The sequence below is a fragment of the Scyliorhinus torazame genome, chromosome 17 (genome assembly GCF_047496885.1).
Source record: "Scyliorhinus torazame isolate Kashiwa2021f chromosome 17, sScyTor2.1, whole genome shotgun sequence".
Lineage (NCBI taxonomy): Eukaryota > Metazoa > Chordata > Chondrichthyes > Carcharhiniformes > Scyliorhinidae > Scyliorhinus > Scyliorhinus torazame.
The window spans coordinates 72,993,138-73,006,120 of record NC_092723.1 but is presented as its reverse complement, the minus strand read 5'-3'; the positions used below and the strand labels follow the sequence as shown (position 1 = coordinate 73,006,120).

The window sequence follows — 12,983 nt, the reverse complement described above, 5'->3', positions numbered from 1 at the left end:
TCTCGAGAGGAAGTGGGGGGGGGGGGGGAATTCTATGTTAACAATGGTAGGGGCGGGCTCTTGGGGCAGAGCCCGGTGGTATGACGATGGTGGATGAGAAAGATGGGGGGGTGAGAGACCCTTGGTTAGGGTAGTCCCGTGGAACCTGAGAGGGTTGGGAGGTCCAGTCGTGTGGTCAAGGGTGCTTGCGCATCTTAAAAGTTTGAAAGCTGATGTAGCAATGCTGCAGGTGACTCACCGGAAGGTGAAGACCAGGTGAGACTTAAAAAGGGCTGGGTTAGTCAGGTGTTTCACTCTGCATTTAACGGAAGGGCTCGAGAGGTAGCGGTAATGGTCAGCAAAAGGGTACGGTTCCAGATGGAGAAGGTGGTTGCAGATCAGGGGGATAGGTAAGTGATTGTGACAGGGGCGCTGGAGGGGAGGCTAGTGGCGCTGGTAAGTGTGTATGGTCGCAATTGGGATGATGTAGGATTCATGAAGAAGGTGTGTGGGGCCATCCCCGACTTGGACACACAAACTAAGAGTGGGGGGGGGGGGGCTGGAACTTGGTGCAGGAGCCAAGGTTGGACAGTTCACGGCCTTGCTTGCTGGTCCAGTCCGGGGGGGGGGGGGGGGGCAAAGGTGCTGGCTCGGCTAATGGTGGAAATGGGAGGGGTGAACCCTTGGAGGTTTCTGCACCCGAGGGAACAGCAATACTTGTTTTCCTCTGCAGTCCATAAGGTATACTCGCGGATCTACTTTTTTGTAGTGGGGAAGGCTTTACTGGCTGGCTAAAGGGGCCTGAATACTCGGCAATTGCAGTGTGAGATCATGCTCCGCATTGGGTGGATATGGTATTGGAGAAGGGGGTAGTACAGAGGCCGGGGTGGAAATTAGATGTGGGACTGTTGGGGGACTGCGGGTTCTGTGACAAAATTGAAAAAGTAATTGTGGAATATGTAGGTTTCAACTGCACGGAGGCAGTGTCGAAGGTGGTTATCTGGGAGGCTCTAAAGGAGGTGATGAGGGATGAGGTGATCTCGTTTAAAGCTGGGTGGACAAAGAGGAGAGGTTGGAGCATCAGAGGGTAATAGATGTGATGTTGGAGGTTGTTAGGAGTTATGCAGAAGATGGGGATCCAACGAAGTTGGAAAAGCGGAAGGAGCTACAGGCGAGCTTTGACCGACTGTCTACCAGGAAGGAGGTGCGCCAATTGGAAGGAGTAACAGGAATACAGAGTACTGGGCTAATGGTAAGATTCTTGGGAGTGTGGATAAGCAGAGAGATCTCTGTATCCATGTACATAGGTCCCTGAAAGTTACCACCCAGTTTGAGAGGGTTGTCAAGAAGGCATACGGTGTGTTAGCTTTTATTGGTAGAGGGATTGAGTTTTGGAGCGATGAGGTCATGTTGCAGCTGTACAAAACTCTGCAACGGCAGCATTTGGAGTATTGCGTGCAGTTCTGGTCGCCGCATTATCGGAAGGATGTGGGAGCATTGGAAAAGGTGCAGAGGAGATTTACCAGAATGTTGCCTGGTATGGAGGGAAGATCTTATGAGGAAAGGCTGAGGGACTTGAGGCTGTTTTCGTTAGAGAGAAGAAGGTTAAGAGGTGACTTAATAGAGGCATACAAGATGATCACAGGATTAGTTAGGGTGGACAGTGAGAGCCTTTTTCCTCGGATGGTGATGGCTAGCACGAGGGGACATAGCTTTAAATTGAGGGGAGATAGATATAGGACAGATGTCAGAGGTAGGTTCTTTACTCCGAGAGTAGTAGGGGCGTGGAATGCCCTGCCTCTAACAGTAGTGGACTCGCCAACATTAAGGACATTTAAATGGTCATTGGATAAACATATGGATGATAATGGAATAGTGTAGATAGGCTTTAGATTGGTTTCACAGGTCGGCGCAACATTGAGGGCCGATGGGCCTGTACTGCGCTGTAATGTTCTATTCTATTGTTCAACATGGCGAGAAGGCGAGACGTATGTTAGCGGGTCAGCTTCGGAGAGAGGCAGCGGCAAGGGAAATTGTTCAGGTGCGGGACAGGGCAGGGCAGTTTGTGGTGGCTCCGGATCAGATTAATAAGGTCTTCGAGGAATATTATGAGGTATTTGGGTCGGAGCCACATGGGAAAGACTGGGGGATACAGGAATTTCTAGATGGGCTGGAGTACCCGAGGTTAGGGGAGGGGCGATAGTGGAGCAGGAGATATAAGATGCGATTGGGAGATTGCAGTCGGGGAGGGTGGCAGGGCCGAATGGGTTTCCGGTGGAATATTATAAAAAATTCAAGGATAAGCTGGCACCGCTGATGGTGGGGATGTTTGAGGAGGCGCTAGGGAAGGGGTGTTACCACAAACTTTGGGGCAGGCATCGATTTCCTTGTTGCTTCAGAAATATAAGGATCCGGCCAAGTGTGAGTCTGATAGGCCCATATCACTTAAATGTGGACGCAAACGTACTGACAGGTAAGCTGGAGGAGTGCCTCCTGAAGGTGATAGGTGAGGATCAGACGAGTTTGTGAGAGGGAGACCACTTTTCGAACATTGGAAGGATATTGAACGTAGTTATGGCACCGACGGAGGGAAGGGAAACAGATGGTTGTGGCATTGGATGCAGAGAAAGCGTTTGACTGGGTAGAATGGGGGTACTTGATGGCAGTTCGGGAGCGGTTTGAGATTGGACCACCATTTGTGAATTGGGTAAAGCTACTATATAAGGAGCCGAGGGCGAGTGTCCGTACAAATAACGTCAGCTCGGGATATTTTTCTCTCCACCGTGGGACTCGGCAGGAATGTCCTATGTCCTCCCTGCTGTTTGCACTCGCGATTGAGCCGTTGGCTATCACGTTAAGAAGTTTGGGAGTATGGAAAGGGATAGTGCAGGGGGAGGGAGAGCATAGGGTGTCCTTGTATGCGGATGATTTGCTGTTATACGTGTCGAAACCGAGTGTATCAATAGGTGGTGTAGCCATCTGAGATGGCCACCTGCAGGGCAACACTGTGACGTAGTGTTAGCATTGCTGCCTCACAGCGCCGAGGTCCCAGATTCGACTGTCCGTGTGGAGTTTGCATATTCTCCCCATGTCTGCGTGGGTTTCACCCCCACAACCCAAAGATGTGCATGGTAGGTGGATTGGCCACACTAAATTGCCCCTTAACTGGAAAAAATTAATTGGATACTCTAAATTTTTTTTTTTAAAGATGGCCACCTGCAAAGGACCACGGGAATTATGGCCAACCCAGGCATCCGACAGATACACAGTCTATGTGTATCTAAAACACAGGAAACCAGACCTGATCAAAACCCCCGCTCGTTTGCATTTTAATGGCCCATTACCGGTACAGCCACAGACCAATCGCCACCACTCCCCATACTCAGAAAGCACAACTGCCACAGTCAATGACCGCTAAAGACCCGCCCAGCCACCAAGGCACCCACCCCTTTATTGGCCGAAATCGAAGAGAGTGATCAGAGCCTTGTCTAACTATTAGGTCCAAGGTTAAGGACCGCCCCAAAGAGTGCGAAATCCCAGAGGGATAAAAGAGGACACAACCATGTGTTCCGTCTCTTTTGGATCTGACCTGTGCCAACCCAATTGCAGCAGGAACAGCCAGCCAAGTTCAAGACCAATGATTGCTACCTGACAGATGAGCCCAGCAGAGACAGAGCCACTTTCTTCAAACCAGCCAAGTGAAATCCAGATAAAGGCCTTATCCATTTGCACAGATCGACATAAAGGAAAGCTTGTGGTTCACTAAGATAAATAAAAATACCCACAGTATTGGCGACGCTGTTGGGACCTAAACACAGCAACATTATTGGTGACCTCTGACTGGACTCGATTAGAAGTGACTTTGTCACTTCGAGAGAACCCACAAACTTTGAATCCAATTGCAAGAAAGAGAGAACCACAAGTGCAAGTCCCATATCGACCAAATAACCGAATTTCGGAAGTGTGTACTAACTCGCATGTGAAGAGTAAAGTCGTTAGAATTGTGTACAACTATCGAGGGATTGTGCGCCGGAAAATAGCTTAAACCATACCCGCTGTTCAAATCGCCTCCTTATTCCCCTGTCCCAAATTAAAAGTAGAGAAAGAAATAAGAGAAGTAATGGCCACTAAAGCAATGGAAAGATTGATGAATCCACAGGAACCCGAGGTCGCAGCGACCAACAGAGCAGAGCAATGCCCCATATGGGTGGAAGAGTTAAGGAAATACTTAAAGGGGACAGGATGGCCCCTTTGGTTGAATTTTTGCGCTAATGCTGAGTCGGGTCCAAGAAACATAGGTTCTCCCACCAAGTCTGTCCTAAGTGAGGTCCACGAGAAAAATGTAGGGTAAGTCAGAAAGCCGATGGCAATAGTGTCCTGTTTGGCACAGTTGCGAGGCACAGAGGAGGTCGTGAAGACACTCTGTAGGCAGTTAAGTGAGAAGAAAGAAAAGAACAAGGGAAACAGTAACAAAAGCGAGAAGATAATTGAGCAACTCCGGGAACAGTTAGCAGCTAAGGATAAGGAAATGGCCGATGTAAAATGTGCACATCAATCTTGTCTAGTTCACCTTAGTAGCTTCCAGACCCAGTATGATAAAGCCTACCAAGATACACAGCACGCAGTCCTGGTAAGAGAGGAAACAGAACAACAGGTCGCCCAGCTAACTAGCAAATGAGCAGATTTAAAAGCAGCTTTGAGAGCGCTTCACAACTCCACTAAGGAACAGAGGCAGAGTACCGTTGACCATGCTAAATGCCGCCAGAAGATAGAAAAGTTACAGTCACCACTCTCAGTACAGAATGGCTTCAGGTACACTTTCGAGCATGATTTAGATGAGGAAGATGCTCCCGATTGGCAAGAGTTAAACAAAAGCGCCCAAAGATACGTAGAGGACACGGAAAATCAAAATCGAGCCCCCCACTCCCCAAAAAGAAAAGCACCCGTAGCACCGACTGCACAGCAGCACACGCCCCACTCACAATTCGACCCCCATGAATCTGGTTACCACAACGCAGGAGGAGCCTGATATCGTTTACACCACCCAACTATCCATAACCCAATTAAAAGAAGCTTGCACGAAAATTAGCCCATTCCAGCCCACCGCAGACCCGCACAGCTTCTTTGAGGAGGTGCGCCAACAAAAGGTTATGTACAACCTAGACAAGAGAGAGGAAGTAAAGCTAATAGTTATGAGCCTTAGCCAGTCCGTAAGCTCAGCTTTGCCAGAACCCCAAAATGTAGCAGGAGGAACCCGACAGGAAATGAGAACAGCCATATTCGATGCCATCGGGTATAACAAAGGACATCCAGTCGAGGTTTTAAATCACGTCGTCTATGGATTCATTTCATGGCAGTCTACGGACAATTGAACCGCGCACACCTAAATGAGGACACCACTAAATGGTCCCGCACCTTAGTCTCGCATGCCACAGACACAGGTCAAAAGGCTTGTGTAAACTACGACCCCGCAGACCACACACACAATGAGGTTTGGGTACTTAAACAACTTTCTAGAGCCTGGGACAAACCCTACACCGACGGTCAGATCAGGACGATATAGAAGCAAACATGCATAGTTAGGACTAGCCAGGACCCAGCATGGATAAACGAGGGTAAACATGAGGAACAGCTCCCCAGAGCACAGACACCATGAGGTTGTTACAATTGTGGCCACGTAGGACATTGCACCCGGGATTGCCAACAAAACCCCCCGAACCATCAACGATACCAACAACCAAAACCCCCACCTCTGAACAATGTTAGGCCCATGCATTATGTTAGCGTCCGTTCAGACGTTTAACTCCACAGATTGACGGTGTTCGGACACCCCAACTTGGGTCTGTGCCACACACTGAGACAAATCAGGCAGACCAGTAGTTACAGGCACAGTCCAGGGACATAGTCGATTTTCTTTGGGACACAGGAGGATCCCGCACCATTTTGAACTCCTCCACCATGTTTCAACAGGACAAATGGCTCACCACAGACACCATCACCCTGAGTGGATTCACAGGCCACATGCAACAAGGATATATCACAGCTCCCATACCCATCCAGATAGGAAATTAGCAGCAAATTCCCCGTTGTTTTGGTTGACTCACCCCAAACCACAGAGCACATCTTAGGCATTGATTTTATGAATTTCCATAACCTTTCATTTGACCCAGTAAACAATGTGTCTGGCGAATGGCTAAAACAGCTAGGGCTTCCGCTACGCTCACAGTAGGGGACTATTGATTTAATCCGCAAACAATTAGTGCAGACCAGACGATTAGAGAGGTCCTCAGGAATCACAAAGCTTCGTTCGCACAACACAAACACAATTGTGGGCAGGTTCCAGGTACAGTGAATATTTCAGGTCCCGATCCAAAGTCGCAAAAGCAATACGGTTTCCCACAGCAAGTCGAGGGTGAGATTTCAAAGGTTATTAACAGTTTGTTAGACCAAGGAGTTATTCGACCCGTAGTGTCCACAAATAATGCCCCAATTTGGCCCGTAAAAATGCCCGATGGTTCATGGTGACTAACGATTGACTGCCGAGAACTTAATAAGGTAACCCCTTTAGCAGCGACCATGCTCAAACAGGGAGTAAAGGCAAAATATTTCAGTGCTGGACATCAGCAATGGCTTTTGGTCCATCCCGTTAGACAGGGCCTGCCAGTATAAATTCGCATTTATGTTTCAAGGGCAGCAGTACACATGGACATGCCTCCCACAAGGATTCCATAACTCCCCCTACATTTTTCACCGACCATTGGCCAACGGACTTTCTAAATTTTCCAGACCCGAATGCCTAATACAATATGTAGACTATCTGCTCGTGCAAACGGACACAAAAGAGGAACACGTAGCTCTTATCTGAATTACTAGGCCTACTGCAATCAATCGGATGTAAGGTAAACCCCAAAAAGGCCCAGATTTTAAAGGAAAAGGTTCTTTATTTAGGCACCACCATCACCCACGGGAAGAGAGAAATTGAGCAAAAACGGATCGAATCCATCGGTAAATTGCCCCTGCCCCAAAACGTCACTGCACTCCGGTCATTCCTAGGTTTGGTAGGATATTGCAGAAATTATTTGGATGGTTTTGCCACCAAAGCAGCCCCACTCTCAGAGCTCCTTAAAAAGAACTGTTGCCGATTCTTTTTCTACTTGGTTTTCTGGGGCTCTGTTCCAATTAGGGCAAACTGTGAATTTTCCTATCTTTCTATGCTATCTATGTCCAAATGCTTAGAGTTGGCAGGTATCGAATGATACCACCACAAGTTTCAACCGGCTATCGATCAAAGAGCCAAACACCAGTTAGTTAGTTCAAGGTCAAGGGTACTTTATTTACACACAATTAGTCATGCAACATAAACACTACTAGTTAACTACACCTATCAACTAAGACAACCTGTACTTAACTTCGGGCACCCGGCTTAGGTCAGAAAACAGTGGCCGCTGTTCAATTCTGAATCTCTCTGGTTCAAAGGAGTAACTGCCGCTCAGCTGGGCTCATCCGTCTGGTAGCAGGCATTGAACTTTGACTCGCTTCTGGTGTTGCTACGATTGGCGATGACCGTGACCGGGGTACCAAGGCCAAAAGAGAGTGAGCATATAGCGAACTCTTCTTATACTCAGGGGGTTTTCGCGCTCTTTTGGGCAATCTTTCGATTTGGGCCTTACTAATTGGGTGATCCCTGATCACTGTGTTCGATTCCTTAGCCAATAAGTGGGCGGGGATCTGGATGACTGGGCGTGTCCCAAATGGTCACTCACCCCATTATTTGCATTTCCCTTGAACAGGGAGTGGCGCCGAAATGTCTGGGACTGTCCCGTTGCTGGAGTACCAGTCCTTTGTTTTGGTGAAGACGGGCCATCAAATGCTAATCGGCCTGATTGACATGCTAATGGGACGGAGTTTCGATACCGTCTGGACTTTGCTGACAAATATGCATTTCAGGCTCTGAGCCTGCCTGATTCTTGGCTTGTCCATTTTACCCGCCAGTCTTTGTGAGTTCCTCTGTACCTAGTTGGAAGTGGCCATCCCAGATGGCTACACTCCGTCCTCTTGATCCACAACGCGAAGCGTGAAGGATCACAATACTGGGTCTTCTGTGTTCTCTTGAGATGCCGGGTACTGTTAACCAAGGACAGGTTCTACTCTACCCTGTCCTATGGGTCCAAAAATATTTACCTAATTTCCCTAAACAACGCGTGTCTAAAATTTTGAGGGGCCATTTAACATTCCGAAAAAGGGGAACCTCTAACTGTCTCTAACTAGACTGCACTCATGCTGCTATTTAACAATCAAAGAACTTGTATTACAATACAAAAAAATCTGATAGCAGCATCACATTTCTTCCTATCACTGACATTCATACACAGAAAATAAACTTTATTAACGAAACAACAACCATGGAATTTATTAAAGAGCGAGGTTCAGAAAAAGTGTAGGGTTTGCTGGAGTCCGAGGAAAGGAGCTCTAAATGTGTATACTGGAGGGTGGGAGGCTCGCCTTCTTCACTTCCGCAATCTAATTGTCTGATTGACGCTGTACAATATTGTTATCACTAGTAATGCTTCCACTGTGTAGGACAGTGAATACCACTTGACGAGGTTCTCACACCATTTGGGGGTATCAGTGACTGGGTCTGTGTGCGGTGTCGTGTCCGGGCTGGGGGTGTCGTGTTCGGGGCCTGTGTGATGAGCAGGGTAGAGGTAGGTAACGCGCGCAGCTGGGCTGTTCCAGCAACGATCATGATGCCGATCATCAGGGTTGTCTTCATCTTATTCGCTTTTCCTTCGCCGTCGAGTATCTTCATATCTTCCTGGGGGCACAAGCATAGTATCTGTTATAATCGTGTTGTTTAACATCTCGTATGTCCGTCTGTTTCCTTAACATCAATTTTCCCATTATAATCGTCGCCATATGTGACTCCCTCTTTTTATTAACAACCATTTGCGGAGACAAGACATCCCAAAAAGTTCTGTGTCACAGTGCGAGCACTCTCGCAGCCTGTGGTCGATAAGCTGAGTGGGCAGACAATTTCTCCGTCCTCTGCAAACTTGTTTTTCCAACGAAGTGTTTCTTACATGTAAATAGTATGTGGGGGAATAGCCACCGAAGGGTTGCCGGGAAGGGCAAAGGTTGTGGCAAAGAGCATTCTTTAAACCACAGGACTAGAAAAGAACAAAAAAAAAGTTTCAAAAACAAGCATCCAAATGGGGTGGTGCGTATGATCCGCGGCAGGGCAAGAATGGGTGAGATCCCCGGGTAGGGCGGTGATCAGTGCCGTTGCTCCACTACCCGAGCTTGGCTGACCAGATGTATAGGAGGTCCCCAGGCAGGGCGGGGACCAGTGCCGTTACTCCACTGCCTGAGTGACCTTCCAAGAGCGGTAAGAATTTGTAACTATATGGGCTCCAGACAAACCTGTTTCACTAACTGCCATGTGGCATCAGACGAGTAATTATGGCTGCATCAAGAATTTTGGTGTGAGGCCGAAAGAATAAACTGTATCAAGAAATTCAGTGAGATCGACACAAATAGTCGCACGAAGAACAAACATTCAAAATTTACAAATAACAAATTAAAGAAAGAAAAGTGGGCAGGCTCCATCAGGGTACAGGACACCGTAAATCTCCATCGGGTCCTGATTCTCATCATCTGGACCCGATGGCGGACAATGAGACCTCAAGATTCCATGTCAAAAAGATTTGCAAAGGGGTTACCATGGTGGGAGTCAGACTCGTAGCTGTCTCCATCTCCCGAGTGCCAAACTCTTTCCTGGAGTTTGCATGCTAACGTGGCGTGTGCCGATGTGGGGCCCATTTCATCATTTCTCGTCAAAAGACAGGAATTGTCGCAGTGCCAGTGCTTCATGGTCCGTAGGGAGGTTGCAAGGGGGGTGTCGCTATCGTCGGGTGGTGGGTCAGGTTCCGGTGTGGGCAAATATATTGTTTCAAAGAGGCTGAGCGTTTTGTGGTCGGGTCTCTGGGCCTGTAGTTACTGGGGCCTGTTTCGTGGGATCTCTGTTCGGGTCTCTCAGGGGCTTCAGTAGCGCTGTCGCTCGTAGCCGAATCAAGCATCAGGGTGAAATTTGATTCTAGGGGCGTGGTCAAGGGGCCTGCTGCTGCTGGGGAGGGGGAACTCGGGTTGTCAGTGGGCAGGTCCTCATTGTCCGCCATCGCCAATGAGAGGTGATGCGAGTGGCTGCACTGCGTTCCATAAACCTTAAGATGGTTTACATGGAACCATCCTGATTTTCCGTTCGGATATCTGATTTTATAAACTGAGGGGCTTACTTTGTCCGAGATTGAGTAGGGTCATGCAAATTTAGGGGAGAGGAATGAGCTGGGGTTGTATAAGGTGATCATTACTTGCTGTCCGACTGTATACTCTGTGAGGTGTACTGTTTTATCAAAGCAGGCCTTACTCTGCTTTCGTTTAGCGCCGAGTCGAACAGCTGCAGCGAGCTGTGCTGCTTTAATATTCTCTACCATGTGCTGGACTGCTTTCTCATGGGTCCGGGCGGTGACTGCAGGGCTGGCCAAATCAAGTCCAAATAAGTACTCGGTACCGTTCATGGATCGTTCGGTCATGAGGGCATGGGGGGGTATATCCTGTTGCGAACTGTGTTCCTAATAAACATCAGTGTGAATGGGAGCACTGTGTCCCGTGCTGTATTGTGCTGTTGCACCATTTTGCTAAGGGTGGTCTTTAGTGTCCGATTCATGCGCTCCACAATCTTGCGGGTGATAGGCAATGTGGAACTTTTTCCAAATATTGTCATTACATTTTTCATGATCCTTCCCGTAAATTGGGAACCTTGGTCCGACTCAATACTACGGGGGAGTCCCCATCTTATAAAAATCTTCTGTTAAGATCTTTGTCGTGGCCTTGGCTGTGTTTGTTCTCAATGGGAACACTTCGACCCATTTCGTAAATGTGTCTATTATCACTAACACATACTTGTAACCATTTCTGCAGGGGGGGAGGGGACCAATATAATCCAATTGGAGGTTTGTCCACGGGCCGTTTACAGGGCGGGTGTATCATAGCTGGACTTTTTTCACATACCTATCGGGGTTGTTTTGAGCGCAAACTAAACAGTTTTTGACGTAATGGGACACGTCGGTTTTCAAATCAGGCCACCAGCAAAGGGGTCTGAGGTGGGCAAGGGTGGATTCAATCCCTTGGTGACCATGTCCGTCATGGAACTTACAAATTATTTCATTCCTGTCCTGGGTGGGGACTACATAAATTCCATCCTTTAAAACGATTCCCTCATGGACTATTAAAGAATTTCTAAATTTTTCTTTGGGGGCTTTTAAAATCTCCTTTAACGCTTCGTCTTCTTTCTGTGCCTGGACTAGGTCATGGATGTTGGTCTGTGAGACCCGGGGCGCACTCCGGGGAAGGGGAGGGGGGGGGCCAAAAGCGGCCATGTCGTGAGCCTGCCTTCACTAGGCGTCAGCTTTCACATTACCGGGCGGGGAGAAACGATGGTGGCTTCTTTCCTTGATGAAGCCGTATTTTCTGCCTTTAGCTGTGTGAAGGATATATTTGAGCAGTGGGGCTAAGGGTAGAGGTTTTCCGTCCGCGGAAATGAATCCTCTCGATTCCCACAGGGATAGGAATTCCGTTAGGCTGTTGCAGACGTACAAACTGTCAGACATATGTCTGCAGGGGTCGGGAATGAATCGGGGTGCTGGACAATGTAAGCAATGGCCGCTAACTTGACTGCCTGTGAACCTAAATGTCCCTGCGCGTCCTCTACATAAATGCCACAGCCTGTTATCCTTTTTCCCTCAAGGACTGTGGAGGTGCCATCTACATAAATTCTCAGTGCTTTGTCTGTGGGCTGGGGGCCGATATCTGTCTTTCTTGGTACCGACTTGGGAACAAAGAGTCTGTGGTGTGCTTTGGGGCTATGATCTCGCACTCGTGTGGGGTCCCTGAATAATCCATATTATCGGCTAGAAATGTGTGTGTTTTTGTCTGTTTTACAGTGATGTCGCGTCCCTGTAGGAGTAGGGTTCATCGCGCTGCTCGAATTTGGCTTACTGTGCCGCCCTTTAGTCTGCCGTCCAATAAAAGCTGTGTCGGGGTGTGCTCGGTCAAAATGGTTATGGGGTTGAGTCCGGTTATGTACGAGAAGTACTGTGCCACCCAGAAAACTGCAAATAGGTGCCTCTAGCAGGCTGAAAATCCTTGTTTGACCGGATCTATGACTAGCGAGGCATAGGCTACAGGTCCTAGACGATCGTGCTTTTCCTGCAGGTGAACGGCCGAAAGGGTGCGATCTGTGGTCGCCACCTCTATCGCGTATGGGGAGTGGGGATCTGGAGCTTGCAAAGTGGGGGCTGTGCTCAGGGCACGTTTCAATGCATCCACGGCATCCGTGTGCTGTGGAAGCCATTTCCATGGGGCCTGTTTCTTTAGTAGCTCGGAAAGTGGGGCTGCTTTGTGGCGAATCCGTCTATGTGGTTTCGACAACATCCAACCAGTCCTAAAAATGAACGGAATGCTGTAACATTCTGGGGCAAGGGCAAATTTACAATGGAATCAATGCGTTTGAGTTCTATTTCACGCTTCCCATGCGTGATGACTGTATCTAAATATATGACCTTTTCCTTAAGGATTTGGGCTTTCTTGGGGTTAATTTTGCATCCAATCGTTGTAAGGAGTTCTAATAATTCAGAAAGAAGCGAGATGTGCTCTTCCTTGGTGTCAGTCTGTAGGAGCCAGTCGTCCACATACTGAACAAGGCATTCAGGGCGGGAAAACTTAGATAATCCATTTGCCAATTGTCTGTGAAAAATGGAGGGGGAGTTGTGGAAGCCTTGTGGAAGGCACGGCCACATGTACTGCTGTCCCTGGAAGGTAAATGCAAATTTATACTGGCATGCTTTGTCCAGTGGTATGGACCTAAAGCCATTACTGATATCTAATACCGAACACAATTTCGGCTGGAGTCCCTGTCTCAACATGGTCTCAGGACTTGTGGCAATGGG

The 12,983-nt window shown here is 48.2% G+C and overlaps 1 long non-coding RNA gene across 1 annotated transcript in view; it reads right to left on the bottom strand.

Moving 5' to 3' along the window:
- Positions 1-7,283: 7,283 nt before the first annotated feature.
- Positions 7,284-12,983, bottom strand: part of LOC140393947 (uncharacterized) — a 99,844-nt gene continuing 94,144 nt past the window's right edge. The window contains exon 4 of the long non-coding RNA XR_011935789.1: positions 7,284-8,794. This is a non-coding gene — a long non-coding RNA (uncharacterized lncRNA). The remainder of the gene's footprint in view (positions 8,795-12,983) is intronic.